This window comes from Balaenoptera musculus, chromosome 3 (genome assembly GCF_009873245.2).
Source record: "Balaenoptera musculus isolate JJ_BM4_2016_0621 chromosome 3, mBalMus1.pri.v3, whole genome shotgun sequence".
Classification (NCBI taxonomy): domain Eukaryota; kingdom Metazoa; phylum Chordata; class Mammalia; order Artiodactyla; family Balaenopteridae; genus Balaenoptera; species Balaenoptera musculus.
This window is the reverse complement of record NC_045787.1, coordinates 102,334,972-102,355,612: the sequence shown is the minus strand read 5'-3', so window position 1 is coordinate 102,355,612 and position 20,641 is coordinate 102,334,972. Positions and strand designations below refer to the sequence as shown.

At 39.7% G+C, this 20,641-nt stretch overlaps 1 pseudogene; it reads right to left on the bottom strand.

Moving 5' to 3' along the window:
* LOC118892522 overlaps positions 1-11,792 on the bottom strand; it is a 55,093-nt pseudogene extending 43,301 nt beyond the window's left edge.
* Between the last annotated feature and the right edge of the window lie 8,849 nt (positions 11,793-20,641).

The window sequence follows — 20,641 nt, the reverse complement described above, 5'->3', positions numbered from 1 at the left end:
AAAATCCCTGCCTTCTTGGTACTTACTTTCCAATAGGGGTAATTCTATGTCAGGTGATGATAAGTGCTATAAAGAAAAATATGAAGTTACAGAGTGATAGGGCAAGGTCATGGTGAGATACCATTTTGTAAACGGCGGCCACTGAAGGCCTTTCTAATGAGCTGAGTTGAAGGATTCTGTATGGTACGTAGAACACTATAAGGACTTTGTGTTTTATTTTAGATGAGATGGGAAATCATTAGAGGGGTCAGAACAAAAACCTGACAGGACATGATTTCTGTTTAAAAGGGTCATGCCATCTGCTATGTTAAGAATAGGTTATAGGGCTTCCCTGGTGGCGCAGTGGTTGAGAATCTGCCTGCCAATGCAGGGGACACGGGTTCGAGCCCTGGTCCGGGAAGATCCCACATGCCGCGGAGCGACTGGGCCCGTGAGCCACAACTACTGAGCCTGCGCGTCTGGAGCCTGTGCTCCGCAACACGAGAGGCCGCGATAGTGAGAGGCCCGCGCACTGCGACGAAGAGTGGCCCCCACTTGCCGCAACTAGAGAAAGCCCTCGCACAGAAACGAAGACCCAACACAGCCATAAATAAATAAATAAATAAATAAATAAATAAATAAATAAATAAATAAAAAAAAGAATAGGTTATAGGTGGGCAAGAGAAGCAACAGTGAGACCGATTAAGAAGCTATTTCAATAATCAAGGCAAAAATAATGGCGACTTGGATCAAAGTGGTAGTAGTAGAGGTGGTAAAAAGAGTTCAGAGATATTTGAGAGAGAAATAGAAAGAGAGAAAGAGATTTTGAAGATTGGGCTGGCATGATTTTGGATGTGAGAGGAAAGAAGAGGAGTTAAGCATGACTCCAAAATTTTTTGCCCTGAACTCTCCAAAATATGGAGCACTCATTTACTGAGATGCTTCCTTTGATTGGGATGGGGGTGGAAGAGTGAAGGAAAAGATCAAATTGAAATGAAAAATTACAGCTAGACCATTAATTATGTCATAATCAAAGTGACTAATCAAAGGAAACCAATAAAAGTACACAGCACGCAAAGAAAATTCTATTCCAAAAGAAAACTCAATGACTACAAGACTCTTAAAAATACCATCATATTAGAGCATTGAAATTCTTTAAATGTTTGTAATTCATGTTTTACAAATTACAAAAGTAATGCATTCTTTTAACTCAAGCAATATGAAAACTATAAAACAAAATATTGAAGTCTCCCTCTCCCCCCAACAGGGTTAACCACCTTTAGTGTTTTGCTCTTGTTGAACTTTTTATGACCATATATTCAATTGTTACATGAGATATAAAGGGATATTTTACAATGCAAATAAAAATGCTTGGAATGTTGTAGTTTCACAAATGTAAGAAAAACAGGAGTGTATTTATAAATATTCAATTGTCACACAACTTGTTGGAAAATAACTAATAGAATCAGGTTATGTAAAAATATAAAATATATAAGAAGATAATCCAGTGCTCAAGATCACATCATAAATTTAAATACAAATTATAGGGATAAAGTTAATTTTTTTTTAATTCAGATAACTTTAAACTTAATGATAAATTCAGTTCTTCATGCCATTTTCTGGTGAGTTATTGGTCTCTTTTTTTTAACACACTGTTTTTAGGAGCACTCCTAGGTTAATAGCAAAATTGAGTGGAAAGTACAGAGGGTTCCCATATACTGCCTGTGCACCCACATACACAACCTCTCCCATTATTGACAGCTCATACCGAAGTGGTACATTTGTTACAATTGGTTAACCTACACTGACGCATTATTAGCACCCAAAGTCCATAGTTTACATTACTTTTCCTCCTTGGTTTTTTATATTCATGGGTTTTAACAAATGTATTGACACATATCCACAATTACAGTATCATAAAGAATAGTTTCACTGCCTTAAAAATCCTCTGTGCTCTGCTTATTCATCTATCCCTCTCCCCTAATCCCTAGAAACCAGTGATCTTTTTACTGTCTCCATAATTTTGCCTTTTCCAGAATGTCATATTGTTAGACTCATACAGTGTGTAACCTTCTCAGATTGGCTTCTTTCACTTAGTAATATGCGTTTAAGTTTCTTCCATGTCTTTTCATGGCTTGATAGCTTATTTCTTTTGAACGGTGAGTAATATTCTATTGTCTGAATGTACCACGGTTTATTTATCCATTCACCTACTGGAGGATGTCTTGGTTGCTTCCAAGCTTTGGTAGTTTTGAATAAAGCTGCCCTAAACATCTGTGTGCAGGTTTCTGTGTAGACGTAATTTTTTAATCCATTTGGGGAAATACCAAGGAGTGCTCTAGGGGAGGAAAGTTTTTCTCAACTCTCTTTGGGTCCTTAGCTGGGCCTAAAATTAAGTGTTATAAGACAGATTAACAGGAGAAAAGCTTACACATTTATGTAAGATAAAACTGTATGTGGCACAGGAACTTTCACAAGGAAATGAAGACCCCAAAGAAATGGTTAAACTTGAGTGTTTGTATGCTAGTTTTGAGAAAGAATGGAAAGTCGTACGTAGAAAGAGTATGAGGCAAGCATAGTAAACTGGGGAAATTTACATGGCCTGTTCCTTCAGATTCTTCTGTGTCCTTCCATCTTCAGTGATAAGGATGCTCCTTTTTTCCCAGTATAGGGAGGGCACCTCTCATAGAAGGGTTTTATGACCTGTCTCAGGGGAAGATCAGAAAGTCCTTCCTACACTTGCCATTTCTCAAATTCCTTCTGCTTGAAATATTCAATATGCTGTATTTTGAGGTAGCATATACTGAATCCCATCAGAATTATTACTGGATTGTGTGGCAAGAGTATGTTTAGTTTTGTAAGAAACTGCCAAACTCTGTTATGGACTGAATGTATCCTCCCAAAATTCATACATTGAAACCCTATCCGTACCCCCTTCCCTAATGTGATGACATTGGCAGGGCCTTTGGGAGGTATTTAGGATTAGATGTCATGTAGATGGAACTCTCAGGAATGGAATTATTGCTCTTATAAGAACCGTATAAGAGACAGCTTGCTTCCCCTCTCTGCTCTTTGCTATGTGAGGATATAATGAGAATCGGCATTTTGCAGCCCAGAAGAGGGTTCTCACCAGAACCTAATCATGCTGGCGCCCTGATATTGGACTTCCAGCCTCCAGAACTCTGAGGAATAAATTTCTGTTGTTTATAAACCATCCAGTCTATGGTACTTTGTTATAGCAGCCCAAATTGACTAAGACACCATCTTTCAAAGTAGCTGTACAATTTTGCTTTCCCACCAGCAAAGAATGAAAGTTCCTGTTGCTCCCTATTCTCATCAACCTTTGCTGTTGTCAGTGTTTTGTATTTTGGCCATTCTAATAGGTATGTAGTGGATCCCATTGTTGTTTTAATTTGCAATTTCCTGATGACATATGTTGAACATCTTTTCATATGTTTATTTGCCATCTGTATATCTTGTTTGGTGAGGTGTTTGTTCAGGTCTTTTGCCCATTTTTTAATTGGGTTGTTCATTTTCTTATTTTGGAGTTTTAAGTGTTTTTTGAATTTTGAGGATAACAGTCATTTATTAGATATATCTTCTGCAAATATTTTCTCCCAGTCTCTGGCTTGTCTTCTCATTCTCTTAAGCCTCTTTATTTTTTAAGTTTAAGGAATTTGGTTCACTGAAGTGACAAACCAATTGGAAAATTTTAAATTTCTACCATAAGATCCCATTTTCTCCCTTACATATTAATTAGAGTTTGCTATTCCCATTCTCCATCCATTCTCTGAACCTTATTCCTTAAATTGCCTAGAGTCATCTTATACTCACTTCTCTAAAAGTCTGGGTAACTAGATTTCCCACATAAGAACAGACCTCGTATATCTTGCCCTTTGAGCCTTGGATATCTGATGTAAACACAGAGGAAACCTCTTTACCATTATCCATCTTTATTCTCTGTTTCATTTTCTTGAACCAGCTTCCCATTTGCTTCAATCGTTCTCCTATTTCCCACAGAGCCATAAAATAAAAATGTACCTTAGTTTCACAACCGAAGGGGACAAAGAATTGAACGTGATTGTTTTCACATAGAATGCAGTGCTAGAGCCAGCAGCAAAGCAAATTCATTTCTCATTTGCGTAACCATTTTCCGGCATTAGCATCTTACTTATTAATAAATGATGTAAGGAAATGGTTGGAAGAAGGGCCTGCATAAGGACATTTATTTAGATTTTCAAGTAGTTTGAAAAATTGAAGCCTAAGTTTAAAGCTCAGGATCAAAGCTCTGTGTTTTTGAAAACGCATGTCTGCGGATCAAACATATAGAGTTACAAGAACTCCTGCTCATTTAGGGTGACCGTGGAAATCATAGAACAGTGGAAACCACTATTGTCCAGGAAACAATGTTGCCTTTGAAAACCTCATCTCCCAGAGACCTGTCTCTCTGAAATAGATGGAAAAAGCCTCCCTGGACATTGTCATGAAGCTTAAATGTCTCCTATGCTTAGCACAGGGGAGAAGACGTCATTGCAGTGAAAATGACTAAACCAGCCAAACCAGGTTGGTTCTCAGGTTTTAAGAGTAATCTTCTCATTTGACAGATATTTATATATCCCTATTCTGTGTAACTCAGTTCATACAGCAAGAAAGACATATTCAGATGAACACATAAAAGACACCAAGAGCTAAATGACACGAGAGGAACAAAAGTAATTTTGTGACTTAGAAGGAACGAGTACTCTCCATTCAATAGGCATGATCAGACAGGCTTTAAGGTAGAGATGTGACATGAACTGGGCCTTAACGAACATGAGGAGGACATTGGCAAGTGGAGACAGCAGGGAAGGGCAGTTTGGATAGAAGAGCATCTTGAGGAGAAGGTGTGGATGTAAAAGTCTGTATCCTCTGGTTCTGTTTGGGGAAAGAAGACCTGTTCAGTTTGATGGGAGCTTAAAACATATATAAGGATATAAGGGAAAGGAGAAGACAGATGGAAAAGAGCATCAGGGCTATTTAGTATTAGTTCTCTTTTGTTGCGTAACGAATTACCCAAAACTTAGCTGCTTCAGGCAAAAAATAATTGTTACATCACAGTTTCTGTAGGTCAGGAATCCTGGTGCAGCTTAGCTGAGTAATTCAGGCTCAGAGTCTCTCATGAGGCTGCAATCACGGTGTCTATGAGTCTGGGCTGCAGTCACCTAAGGCTTGTCTGGGGCTGGAGTTTCCACTTCTCAATTCACATGGCTGTCAGCCAGAGGCCTCGGTCCGCCTCCGTGGGGACCTCGCCACATGGGAGCTGGATTCCCCTAGAGTAAGTAATGACAGACATAGGCAGAAAGAGAGGAAGACCGGATCAGAAGCTCTAGTGCCTTTTGTAACCTGATCTTGGAAACGACTACCATCACTTCCACCATATTCTATGGGTCTCTCAGCCCAACCCTCCTGCCATATGAGTGGGACTACACAGGGCTATGGATATCAGAAAATGGGGATCATCCGGGGCCATTTTAAAGTCGGACTAGCACAACCACCAGTACAGTTGCCCAGATGGGGCCCTGCACATCTCTGAGGGGCTTCATTCATACTGTAAACAAGATGGAAGGGTTTTTGAGCAGTGGAGTGTATGAACAGATAAACAGAACTTTATGCCGCTCACAACGTACTTAGTGACATCTCAATTCATGCAGTAGATAAATGGCAGAATGCGTAAACGGCAGGGTGAACAGCTGGAAGGATACTGCACGTCCAGATGAGATCTCATAAAGCCTCAGCTGGGATGGAGGCGGTGGGAGGGGAAAGAAGGGTCAGGTGCCCAAATCAACAGCACAAGACTCAATCAGCAGAACTTGGTACCTTTCTCCAAAGTAGTTCAAGCAGAGGGCTAATGGCGTCTAATGCGCTTGCTGTAGGCCCCTGAATATGTGAAAGACGCTAAATATTTAATATTTAGGTGGCCGACAAACAGAGAAACAATACCTTCATAAAGATCTATAGAAAAAGGACATAGTTTCAAGGACTAGCAGCTATGAAATCATTCCTTTTTTGATTTCCTAAGAGGTCATCTAGTGTCATGAAGCAAAGAAGGGAAAGAATAGAATACAACGTACTCTTTGCAATCTCGTTGCTCATCACCAGCACATTTCACTCCTCGGCTGCTCAGAAAAACAGTAAGCCAGCAAACCCCTGGGCCAGGGCCCAGAACTGACATTCACTCTAGCCCTTGGACATGAGTCAGACCAATTACAGGTTTTGAAGACACTGCAGGTTGTTTGAAAATATTAAGTAGGTCAAGTCATCCCATGAAACGTAGGCTGCCAACTTCTTTATTAGTAGGAAGACCATTTATTCAATTATTCATGTATTTGACATCTGTTTCTGGAGTTCAAGGCAGTCTGATGGAGATTTTGAGTCTTACCAAAACGAGTCAGAGGCCCTGTCCTCTGGGGACCAACGGTCTACAAGGGAGATAGACTCAAAAGGCTAACACAGGGCAGCAGTGTTACGTGCCATACAACGCAAATTTCACAATAACTCAGTTTAAACAACCCACTGACATTTTTTTGGATCTCTCACTGGCAGCAAAGTTCAGGAATGGTGAAAAAAATGAAGTAAGACATTGCTGTCAGCTGGGAACCAGTTTTTCCAGGCCGGCATCCAACTGCCAAGCTGGCACATGACGCTCTATGTAGTTTAGGTGTTCTGAAACCATGCTCCAAGAACTTGAAATATCATACCCCCTTTCTTATCATGTTCCGAAAAATTAGTTAAAATCACAGCAGCTCCTTGGACGAAGAAAGTGTTAAGACTATCTCAGCTGGGATCAGTGAAAGTCATCCACTAATCTAGAGGTAGGCAAAAATACCAAAGTATGCCAAGAGGCAGGCAGAAAGACCAAACATCACGAGGGACTTCAGAGGTCAGGGGCGGGCCAATGCCAGTCTGCAGGCTGCCTGAGCAGAGCTTTGGCGACCAGGCTGATGAATATGGGCAGCTTCTCTCTGAATAAACTGAGCTGAACAGGTGCAGTCGAAGAGTAGAGGCACAGAGAGTGGAGAGGGTTGTGAGTAGGAAAATGATCACCCTCCACCAGAGAGACAAGAAAGGGATAGGGCTGAGTTCCTTCCATTCTGCAGGACATGCCCTTGGCAATTCTGAAGGTAGCTTATAAGATGGACAAGCTGAGGGTCCTAGTAAACATGCTGGTAGCCAGACCTAAATAGTGCTGTGGGGTATAGAAGAGTCAGGTGGTTTCATCCATGGTTTCATGGATGGACCAGAAGAGGCACAAAGGCACCAGCAGGACCACCTGTTTCTGACTCAGTCTACACTGAAGGACGAAATCACCACTACACTAGGTGATGATTTCTTCCCTCCAGAATATTCCCCCCCCCCCCCACCGCCATGAACATTCCCAAAGCATCTTGAGTTTACCTGTCTCACAGCACAGGGTTATCATTGCCTGCTTACCTGTATGTGCCCCTGCCTAGATTATAATCTCCTTGAAGTAACCACTATTTCTCTATTTTCATTACCCAGCACAGTGCTGAGAATATAGGTATCATCAATATTGCTAAATGAGACAGTAATTAGTTGATTTGCTGTTGGGTTTTGTTGGAGTGTAGGATATAGGAGTGTGAGTAGCAGGACATGAGATGGGAAGACAGAGGGAGCCTGTAGTGAATATTTGCCTTACCCGGAATCTAACCCCCACTCCTTTTCTTCTGAGGAATTCCCAGTTTCCTTTATGGAATCCACCATTTTTGAATCTAGGAAGGAGGCAGATCCACCTACCATTAAAGATGCCAATTGCCAGCTGTTCTTTCCCAGCCTGCATTGCAGCTAGGGCATGGGCCTGTGACTAAGTCCACCCACCCCCCGATTTTTGAATAGGAGTTTGTAATGTAAGTAGCAGGGAGAGGAAAAAAATCCACGGTGGCATTGGTGACAGCTGCAGAATTTCGTGCTTGGGGCAGCAGTAGGGTGATGGCTGCAGCAGAAGCCAGTGCCCATGGCAACAACATGAGTGGTGGGAACTGCCTCTTCCAGCTTTTGGTAGCGGCAGCAGTGATGTCTTCATCCGAACAGTTCCTTGGCATGATTTTGAGAATAAGCTCTGGCAGCATAAACTTCTGAGCCTGGTTCTCCAGCCCTCCAAGCAATTCTGTGAGCTGCCCAGTATCCTTTTTAAGAAATTCCTTTCTTGGTTAAATCAACCAGAGTCAGTTCCTGTAACTTACAACTTGGAACCCTGACTGATAGAGAGCTAAATCCTGGGGGACCGGGTTAGAACTTTCCAATATTATCTGCAGGCAGCAGGGAACCATTTACAAGTTTTAAGGGGATTGTAGCAATCACAGAAGTGCTCTAAGAAGATCAAACTGTCAGCAGCAAGTAGCACAAACTGGAGAAAGAAAAGTCTGGAAGGGGAGGCCAGGTAGGAAGCTTTGCACCTATACAGGTGAGAAGTAATGCAGTAATGAGGGACTGAACTAGGAGATTTGTTAACTGCTCAGATGGTAGGCCAACAGAAATAAGTCTGCTTCTGATTCCCTTCCTGGTTTTTCACAGAGACTTTAGTAAAGGAAAAAATGTGCCTCAATGGAAAATGCATTCTTTAGAGCACACCTTTCCAGGTTATCTGATTCTAGTCTTTCATTGTCTTTGAGCTTTTACAACTCTGTAATTTGTAGACAACTGATAGCAATGCAAAATAATTCTCGTCTGCAGATGTATAAATTCTGCCTAGTGGAAGTCCAACTGACTTTCTTCCCCACATGGAAGAGGCCAGTTTTGCCTCCATTTGCGTGTTTATTTCAACATTTCTGATCTAAAAATGTAAACTTAAAAAAAATTTCTCCCTTGAACTGATTCAAACAGCTCACTAGTTTCCTCATTAATGAAGTAAATAAAATCTTTAACTTGTGTTCCTATTTATATAAGACTAAAATTTAATCTTTTTATTACCAATTTTAACAGCCTTCATTTCTTTTTTGTAAATGGAATCTTGAAACCAAAGCTCCAAATGTAGGTAAATGACTGTTTCTATTATCCTAGGTTGGTGCTTAACACTAGAGGTAAATTTCTAGTAAATGATAGAATTTACTTTAAAAGGGCCACTTGCCAAGTGCAAAGGCCAATATTTTGAAAGTTAAGTACAAATAAAATAACAAAGGCCTTGTGCAATCTCTGCCTTCCAGAGAACCCTTCTTGCAGAAAAAGCAACATCATGTCAGGTGAAAAAGAATCCCAGTTGCTTCCATTTTATCAGGAGTTACCACAAAAAAATGGATATCTACTTTTTAAGAAATGGAAATTGGCAAATATTTCTTGTTGACAGAGCTGGCCTATTCAGATGTAAAGTATTTGTTACCCATGACCTAAGTGCATAGAAATCCAGTAGAAGTGGATAAGGGGTTAAAACCACTGTAGATAGATATCAGTATAAATGGATGGCTGTTTACAGTGCCAATCTTACAGCTGCATGCCAAATCCCTTTCAGTGAACTCCAAGAAAATGACCCAATTCTATGGTTATGTTAGAATTTTGTTGTATGGAATATTACTTAAAATAAGTGGGCCATCGGCTGAAAGTAAGAAATCTTTGAATATATTTCATTGGAATGGAATTTGATTTGTACTACAATCATAAAATGCAGTCTAGTAGAGCAAGATACCCTTCTATGGGTTCATGAATACTGATCTATTTTTTACATAGATCTATCTCAGAAGCTAACATTCAGAAATGTGCTCGCGCAATATGTCACAATATGTTGTTTAACAAAATATAGAAAAAAAGTCATATCTGCCACAATGAAAAGTGTCATTAATGCGTCAGCTGCAAGTTGTTCACAGGCTTCTGACTTTGTAGTTGGCTGACGAGAGCCACTTACTTAAGCAATTCCTCACGATTAGATTCTGCTTGTTGCTTTTGGCTCCAGCGCAAAGCTGCTTTCAAAAGCAGGTGACAAAATGAATCCTATAAAGGCTCAAGTCTACGGCCTTGTTTCAGGTCATTTGTAACTTCACAGATTGTTGGTAAAAAATGTAAGAGCATTAATAGGCTGGTGTAGTTTTCTTAACCCAGCTGAATAGGTTGGTTCTCAGAAAGACCCTTGCCATCCTTAAAGCCAAACTGCCTGGGTGCAAATCATGGCTCGACCATCTCCTAGCTGTTTGACCCTGAGCAAATTACTTAGAGCTCGCCATGTCTTGGTTACTCATCAGTAAATCCTAGAGTCTCTGTGAGTTGTGAATATGTAAAGTGCTCAGAATGAAGTCTGGTCTATAGAAACGCTGTACAACAGTTGGCTGATATTATTAAGATTTATTTAGTGGTTGAGAGACATTCCTAAAAACTACAATGGTTCTAGCTGCTTTCCAACATGTGGAAGAGAGGGAGCATTCCTCAATGTTGCCAACAGCTGGAGAAGACCAAGATGATCGACTACTCGCTTCTCTATTCTCGTATTTCCTCTCTCCCCTCCACATTTCCCACATTTCTGGGAAAAGTGCCCAATGGTGAGAACGATTTGTTTGTAGGAGCCTCCCACGAGATGTCCAAGGGATGGTACCTGGTCAGAATCCCATTCTTCAAGGGAAATGCCCTGACTCTTCCTCAGCTCGGTGGGAATGATCAGATTTTCTTTTGATCATTTTTCTGGGAATTTCAGCGAATCTCACCCCAGATTGTAAGCATAATAAATGTGGATACCACCTTCTTTTACCTCTCTCGCAAAGTAGTTAAGGGGTGTGAGAGTGGTTCTTACATTTTCAGGCTTGTCTTCCAAAGTCGGTCCTAAAAGAAGTAGACAACCTTCCTGCTCCAGGAACAGAACAGGATGTGCTCTGTTGGCATGCTGCTAAGAGGGTTAGCATTCCACTGATAACCCCACAAGTGCTCTCTGTAGGGAAATGGGCAGTGCCTCATGGATTCCATCACCCCAAACAGGAGGGTCTGGGGAGGCTTGGGGAGCATTCATCCAGAGCATGAATGGATCATATCACTTTTATATAGCTTGCCACACAAGCTTTGTTTAACATTCAAGTAAAATTACAGGAATGGGGGGCAGGGGGAGAGAGAGAAAGAAACTTAAGTAAGCTATGGTGAGGACAGCCTAAAGGTCAAAATTGTAATGTTAAATAAATCTTACAAGATTTTATAAACCCTAATTTATTGTCTATGCGCAACTGACATTTTAGCTCTTGGTTTAATACCAGACACTTCAAAGTATTCTTGTAGAAGAATGGTTGATATCCCTCTTACACAGTATAATTGGAATTCTGCATGTTAGAACATTTGGTTTCTGAAAGATTTTGTAAATGTTAATAGCTGTCTTTTAAAATGGTGTAGTGTGAAATGCTATGAAAAGCAAAGGTTTAAATGTCACCCTGTCTATAATTTCACATTGTAAAAACTAAATAAGTTTTTAAAAATGGAAAACCTAGAAGCCTGCTATGAGTTTGGAGACATCAACGCATTCATTCTTCCTTTTTGACAGGGATATGACATTTAGCCAAATGAGCCAATTTTAGAACTAAAGGTAACCTGTTTTTTTCTAAAATTTACTATTGCACATTTAGACTAAACTGAAAAGCAGTTATATTTACAGAGTTCCCCACTTCTTTTCCCATATCGCATGAGATTATGGCTAAAGATCTGTCTTTAAAGCATGTACCTGATGAGCCACCCCGGTCTCTGTGGTCATTGCCATCTGCGTTTTTGTTCTCGACACCAGGCAGTCTGGCTGAGGCTTTCAGGGTAGTGGTGAAACCAGGCCACTTCTCCCCAGGGTGACCAAATGATGGGGCCATTACGAAAATTGAAAATCTCCCCACTCCCTTTTTTCCCTTCTTTTCTTTTTCTCTCTAGTTAGCTTTCTCTTCCTTTTAAATATTTACTGAGCAGGAGAGAAAAATGTTCATTTTGCTCCCTTAACTCTACTTGGGAATCCGAATTCTAAATCACCTCCAGAGCTGCAGCCTAAGTGTGCAGTTCAAGACTGAGCAGCGTATTAAAAAAAAACTTAATAAGCCTGGTTCACTCAGAGTAAGGTCTGGAATTACTGCTCAGAACCCATTTTTGCCTGTATACTGTTTAATGCACTAGTATAGTTGTAAAGAGTCGTATTGGTTATGCGGGTGCCCCTGGAAATTTGTTGCTCTTTGTAAAGGACCAAAAGTTGCAGACAAACAATTAATAAAAACGGAAATGAGATGACATTTATGAATTTTCCTATAAAATATCACACTCGTTACTGCGTTTCAGTATGTTTTTCTTATTAGAAGAGAAAGGAGCCCAGTTACAGCTCAAACACCAGAAAGTATACAAAGCTCATCCTCTAACTCCTCTCTGCTCCTATGAGCACGTACTCTATATTTCAGCATCCTTTGCCTCATGCAACAGAAGAAAGCCAGTTAGTAGTACTGGTTTAATTTTCATAGCATCACTTGTAACATTTATTGATTGTCCCACAGCCTTTAACTCTGTGAAGAGAAACCAGTTTTAGGCTAAGCCAATATTAGAGTCAGGAGGTACAGTATTGGCCAAATTCAGTCTTTTCCGTTGGGATAAATTAGAGACAAATGTAGTTTGAGCCCCTTTCATATTAACTTTGACCTTAGTAATATACCATAATATGATATCACCTGAACCATAAACTGGATGTTCTACTTCCTCCTTCTCAATAGAGAAGGAAAAATAAGCATCCTTCTATATGAAAATGGGATTTTTGTTTTTGAGGAGGCAGTCATATCCTGGGAAAGGCCTTAATAGATGATTAGCCGTCTTATTTAATTATGACACACGAGCAGTGATTCTCAAACTTTAGCCAGCATCAGAGTCACCTTCAGGGCTTGTTAAAACACAGATTGCTGGGTCTCACCCCGCAGTTTCTGATTCAGTAGATCTAGGATAAGGCTGAGAACTTGCATTTCTAACAAGTTCCCAGATGGTCCTGATGCTGCAGGTTTGAATTCCACACTTTGAGAGTCACTGAAATTGTGTGCTTTTCCAGCACCCAAGCTGAAAGGTAACTGGGTTATAGCTAACAACCTCACCTAGCAAATCTACAAAGTCACCTAGGGACATTTTTTTTTTTTTAATTTATTTATTTTTGGCTGTGTTGGGTCTTCGTTTCTGTGCGAGGGCTTTCTCTAGTTGCGGCAAGCGGGGGCCCCTCTTCATCGCGGTGCGCGGGCCTCTCACTGTCGCGGCCTCTCTTGTTGCGGAACACAGGCTCCAGACGCGCAGGCTCAGTAGTTGTGGCTCACGGGTCCAGTTGCTCCGCGGCATGTGGGGTCTTCCCAGACCAGGGCTCGAACCCGTGTCCCCTGCACTGGCAGGCAGATTCTCAACCACTGCGCCACCAGGGAAGCCCACCTAGGGACATATTTTATATCCTGCTTTTCCTGTCTCCTAGAAAGATAAATTACATAAAACCAGACATTCACTAGATGACTTACAAAGATCATTTCTAACAGCATGCGTCATGGAGTGGTAAAACTGCTTTAAAATTTTCCAGCTACGTTATTGTGGACATTCCCTGTTTGGGGCCTTGATTATCCATTCATTCCTTTTTGCTTCCTGAAAGACAAAACTGCTAATAACTTCCATTTGTTAATTTCTTCTCATGCCATCATTGGCTCTGCATTGCTTGGATCCCATTGGTTTACCTCATTCAACCCTCACTGCAATCAATGAGGAAGCTTTATAATTCCCATCTGACAGATCTGAGGACATGGCTGAGGGAGATTTAAAAAAAGGACATTTGGAAATACTGCTTTAGATACTCTACAAGTTAACCTTGGAATAAACCAGACCACACAGAGCATTGTCACCAGCTGACTGATCTCTTTTTATCCCCTGTGCTTCGGCATAAGGCAGTCAGCCACATTGAGAGGCCTCATAAGAAACAACCCTGTAGCTCATTTGCTGCTTTCCTGTAAGGATGTTGTCAAGGACATTATTTACTTCACTACAAAGCACGTTCTTTGTGAAGGCCTGCTGGAGAAACTTCTCTTAGCTCTCAGTGCCAGGACGAGTTGTTTCTCCCCAACCCTGGGTTTGATCTACAGACAACGTCAATCACGTACCCAGGCGTGTCCTCTTTTGGCTATACTTTTTCATCTTCCAACATATACATAATAATATTTACTTTTTTGAATGCTCTCAACAATGAGTATGACTAAGACAATTTGAGGAAACCGATAACAAACTTTGTGTCAGCTTAATTGAGCTTATTTCCTGCAGGAAGATGCCACTGTTTCCACTGCAATGGAAACAATGGCAGGAAGTAGGAGTAACTGTGAGGGGAGAAGCAAATGGCTTAGGACCTGTATATCTTGAAAGGGCTAAAGAGGATTTGTGCACATCTAATTTATGTGAGAAGACTTTGTAAACTGTCATTATCGTGCTTTTAGCATGTATGTGCTCTCCCCATTCTTCTCTCATGCCTCTTCCCCATTAATAGTTCTTTACACCCCTGTCACCTTTCCTCACAGAAACGGCAGGCAGGGAGTTCCTAGATTATTTTGTCAACAAATGATAAGCCTTGAGTTTAAGGCTTAGGCACTGATTGATTCCGTGCGAGACTGTACACCACAGAGTAAGAGAAAAATAAAATCCAAATATGTTTAGTCAACATGTTTTCTAAACTATTTAAGAAATCTTATCTAGCCTTCTCTTAAAATATGTGAGAATAGCTTCTAGCAGCTGCTTGTTCAACTATGCTTATCTTAGAGCAAAACCAACAAAGAAAAGGAGATTTTCCCCGAAATTTGCTAATAAATTGTAAAGGAAAAAATAGCAGCTGGAGAACTCTGGCCGGTGCCACCCTACCGAACTTAACATCACCAATAGTGAGATTAACAGCGTCATGAAAAAAGGACACAAGGATACAGTACCACTTATCACTTACCTTGTATTGCTTACCAAAAAAAACTAAAAATTAAAAAAAGGAGAGATATGGATAGATAGATAGTTAGATCCTGAATTTAATTGTAATGGAACATCAGATCAACCCAAACTGAGTGATATTCAGCAAAATAAATGACCTATACTCTTCAAAACAGTATCATAAAGACGAAGAAAGGTTAAAGACACATACCAAATTAGAGAAAAATAAAAGTCATAAAAACTAAACAAAATGCAAGATCCTAAATTGGATTCTGAACCAGGGACAAAATTACTCCAAAGGATATCACTGGAACCATTGGCAAAATTTGAATAAAGATCTGTAGATTAGATAATGGTATTGTATCAATGTTCAACTTCCTCATTTTGATCATTGTACCATAATTATGTGAATGAGTATCCGTCTTCTTAGGAAATACACACTGAACTATTTAGGGATAAAGAGACACTGTGTCTACAACTTACTCTCAAAAGGTTCAGAAAAATCATATAATCATTACATACATATATATGTATTATGTGTCATTTAACCCATATTTGTTTTGCAGCAAATATATATCTTTCTATCTATCTGCATATATATAGAGAGAGTTAATATCTATCTTTCTATCTACCTAAAGAGATATATATATAGAGAGAGAGAGGGAATATTAAAGTAAATGAGGTAAAAATATTAAAAACTCCTGAATCTGGATGAAGGGTACACATTGTACTATTATTTGTTCTTTGTACCATTATTGCAATTTTTCTGTGTGTTTGAAATTATCACAAAATATAGTTTTTAAAAAAAAAAAGAGAGAGAATAGCCAGAATATTCTCCTAAGCAACAGTGAATGAAGTGTTTTTTGTGATATGGTAAAGCACATAGCTGCAAAATAAGGTCATTCACATAACAAGCATCGTCATCTGTAAAGCATGATACCTAGTGAAAACCACTTTTTTTTTCACACAGAGACTTGGCTAAATCCTTTTTAGAATTTTTTGAAGCACTAGAGTTTATTATTTACACCACAGAGTTCTCATGTGATAGCAATGTTATGCATGCCATCTTTAAAACATGCTTAGACCTCAAAAAGCCCTTCCCCCATCCTCTAAAAAACATCAGAACATACCAGAGCATAGGAGTTACCAGCTGGAGCCATATATCTGTTTTCTCTGGCAGAGTTAGTGCCACTATAATCCAATAGGCCTGTGTGAATGTGCGGCAAACATTATCTTCGATTTTTATTGTGGAGCTTGATAGAAAAGAACAGTTGTTCCTTTTCATTCCTGAATGTTTTCATGGTGACATTTCTCAGTCTGTGGGTTTAGGGGTGGCGTGTGTGTGTGTGTGTGTGTGTGTGTGTGTGTGTGTGTGTGTGTGTGTGTTTACTGCTTTCTTTTTCCTCAAAGAGATCATCTAGTGACCTTGAAATCTGCACTGGCATTTTGCTGGCAGGAAGGGAAGCTCTCTCTTCTCATTTGCAAAATGAATAACAATTTGATCATCCTTAAACTTCTAAAAGGTTAATTATGCTCTCTCCGTGAGTACTGAATAAAAACCTGTTTTATCTCTACCCAAATGAAACCCACAGTGCTCACCCTCCCTCTAACTCTGCCAGGAGACCAGGTCCTTCCGGCTGTCAATTAACCGCTATCAACTCCTAGATCTGCGTGAGCTGCAGTAGATTTTCTCGTCCAAAAACTATGACAGCCCTCATTTGCTAGAGCTGTGTGGTGACTTTAAAAATGTCGCAGCAGGAAAGTGTTATCTGGCTTTGGGCATGATGGAAAGAAAAGGGAAGCAGGAGGAGTGAGCCAGAGAGAAAGAAAGAGCAAGATAAAAAGGTGTTGGATTACTAAAACTTCATTTCACACAAGAACAAAACAGCAAAACAAAAATGGATGCACAAAGATAATAAAAATAACCACCGTTAAAATTAAAAACAAATTTTAAGTCTTTAAGCCTTTTGCTCCCAGAAGCATTAGATTTTTGCTGATCTGACAATCCTCAAAGAGGGTACATGTCCCTGTACTCAACTATAAAAGCACCTGTGGGTCAGCACTTATGGGAGGGGTAGTTGACAAACCTTGTACAGAAAAGGTTCGACCTCTATCATTCCATCATTTAAAATTTCTAAGCTACTACTATTTCTTGGCCATAAACATAAATCTTTAGTTACAAACCAGAAACCATATCTTAAAAAAGAACTCTAAGAGAGTTACATTTCATTTTGTTCCAAGAATACCTCGTTTTTCAAAGGAAAGTAATAGCAGAAAATGTGGGCGAGGGGCAGAAATCCCTGCCTTCTGCCTGATACTCACGGCTCCTTGTTTTAATAACTTAAAAGTTGTAACTTGAACAGTTTCACATAAGCCAGCCAACTTTATTACATGGGAAAACAAAAGAAACAAGAAAAGGTGGAACAAGCAATATGGTTTTTTCTAAAGGAAACATGTTACTATATATAACAGTTGAGATGTTTTAACAATAATGTAATTATCATGATGCCATGTAGGGCTGGATCTCTTAACCAGACCGAAGTGGGTTACTGTATGTGTATAAAAAGGCCTCTGTGTAACTTTACCCCACACGTTCAGTATGCAGCAGAGTAAATCCTGGTCGGGATGGGGCACCACGGCTCTGATTTCTATAACAACACCTCTGCAAGAAGATCTAGTGGAGACTACAACTTTCCAGTGATTTTATGAAAACAGAAATGATTTTCACCAAGAAGCACTCATACAAATTATACAGTTTTTGTTGTTCTTCCTGGATTTGTGTGTATGTGCGTGTAGTAAAGTACACATAACATAAATTTACCAGTTTATAAAAATAGAACTACCATACGACCCAGCAATCCCACTACTGGGCATATACCCTGAGAAAACCATAATTCAAAAAGAGTCATGCACCACAATGTTCACTGCAGCTCTTTTTACAATAGCCAGGACATGGAAGCAACCTAAGTGTCCATCAACAGATGAATGGATAAAGAAGATGTGGCACGTATATACAATGGAATATTACTCAGCCATAAAACGGGACAAAACTGAGTTATTTGTAGTGAGGTGGAAGGACCTAGAGACTGTCATACAGAGTGAAGTAAGTCAGAAAGAGAAAAACAAATACCGTATGCTAACACATATATATGGAATCTAAAAAAAAAAAAAAAAATTTACCAGTTTAACCATTTGTACAATCCAGTGGCATTAAGTACATTTACAATGTTGTGTAACCATTACCACATCCACCTCCAGAACTATTTCATTATCTTAAACAGAAACTCTATAGCCATTAAACAATTCCCCCAACCCGTGCTATGTTCTGAATGTCTGTGTCCCCTCAAAATCCATATGTTGAAATCCTAATGCCCCATGTGATAGTATTAGTAGGTGGGGCCTTGGGAGATGCTTAGGGGCCCTCATGAATGGGATTAGTGCCCTTATAAAAGAGACCTCACAGAGCTCCCCAGCCCATCCTGCTGTGTGAGTGTACAGCCAGAAATTTGTGATCAGAAGAGAAGAGGCTCTCACTTGAACACGCCAGCACCCTAATCTTGAACTTTCAGTTTTCAGAACTGTGAGAAATGAATTTCTATTGTTTATAAGCCACCCAGTCTATGGTATTTTGTTATAGCAGTCTGAACAGATTAATATACCCCAGCCCCTGGTAACCTCCATTCTGCTTTCTGTCTATTAATTTACCTTTCTAGGTACCTTATGCAAGTAGAATCAGATGATATTTGTTCTTTGTGTATCTGGTTTATTTCACTTAGCATAATATTTTCAAGGTTTATCTGTATTTTAGCATGTGTCAGAATTTTGCTCCTTTTTTTTAAGGCTGAATAATATTCAATTACCTGTATATATCACATTTTCTTTATCCATTCATCTGTCAATGGACATTCAGGTGGTTTCTACCTATTGGCTATTATAAATAATGCTGCTATGAACATTGATGTGCAAATATCTGTTTGAACCGCACCTTTCAATTCTTTTGGGTGTATACCTAGAAGTGGAGTTGCAAAGTGTACAGTTTTTGTGTGTAATAGTTGTGTAAGTTAGGCCATGATATGTGAGGTAAGAAAAAGAATAGAAATTTTACTTAGCAAATATTGGGTATTAGTTGCCTTGATTCTAGTCCAAGATCTTTTAAATTGTTGCCTTTCAATTATTTGAATGTTTGCAGGAAGATTTTGAAACTTCAGAAAATGGGGGAAGAAATGGAATCCATCCTCTTTATAATTTTCTTCTAGCAAATAGTATAGAGTTGAGGTCCCAACTAAAGGACTTACATGGGTAATGAATATCTTTCTCTGAGTTATAAACAGAGCAAGAACTTGATACTTCTTAAGAATAGTTATCATTCGGGAGAGACAGCTGACAAGAGTTCCATCTCCAGTTTCCTGTGTACCTCTCCTCTCCTACAGTACTGGAAATGTTTTCCACTGCCCATCTACAGTGTCCTTTGGCAAACAGCCTCTCTCTTCCCTCCAACCCACTGTGCCCCTCATGAACCAGATAACCCCACTGCCTTGCTCCCCTCTAATGCTAATTTTTCTTGGGATAGGCCCATGATCTGAAGAGGGTCTGTCTAGACTGGCTCACTGACCAGTAACCTATCATCCAGCTTTTGGATTACAAACATGAGCTAAACTAGTTCGACTCCTCTCTTAGGAAATGAGAATCAGGAAACAGAGACTGAATCATATACCCAGTGAGGCAGAGGGCAAAGATTGTACTAAGAATGCTATAAGGTAGAGTCACATTTGGAGAGAAGGCTTTAAGTCAAAGTAACATGCTGGCTGAAATTATGAGACGGCAGAGAAAGTCGGACATAAGGGGAAAAAAGTGGACAAGATACAGAGAGAAGAGAAACATCATGTGAGAAAGAGAACATGCAGCCCGTGAGGAAGATGACAGAGTTGCTTGCAAGATCTGCCTTTGTGCCTAAGGCTTGCCATTTCAAGGTCTCTCCACGTGTTTCTTTTCCAGTGGACCTTTTGTTGAGTTAACTGGAGTGGGTCTCTGTTCCTTGCAGTTTAACAAGCCCAACTGAAAGTCTCTACTGTTGCTTTCTCTTCTATATCTGCCTCCTTCCAGTGTCTTTTTGTCCTTCTAAGCCCCCTTCTTTCTTTTTTCCTCTTTTCCTTCCCCTGTCTATTCCTTAGACATACTGCTAGGGTCCATCCCTATGGAAGACCCTAGAGAATCGAAGAAAAATAATACAGTGAGTTTTTTTTTAATAGCAGCTTTATTGAGATATAATTTATAATTTACATACATAAAATGTAATATTTCCAAGTGTAAAATTCAGTGGTTATTAGTATTTTCGCAGAGTTGTATAATCATCACCGCTGTCCAATTTGGGAACATTTTTATCACCCCACAAAGAAATCCCATACCCATTAACAGTCTTCCCCCTTTCCCTCCTCCCCCTAGTTCTAATCTGCCAATCTATTCTCTGTCTCTATTGATTTGCCTATTCTGATTTCATGTAAATACAATATGTATAAAATACAACAAATACATTATGTGACTAGCTTCTTTCGCTTACCATAATGTTTTCAAGATCCATGCATGTTGTTGCATATATCAGCACTTCATTCCATTTTATCATCAAGTAACATTCCATTGTATGTATATACCACATTTGTTTATCCATTCATCAGTTAATGGACATGTGGGTTATTTCCGGCTTAGGGTGAACGTTGTGTACAGGCATTTGTGTGGACATGTTTTCAGTTCTCTTGGGCACATATGAAGG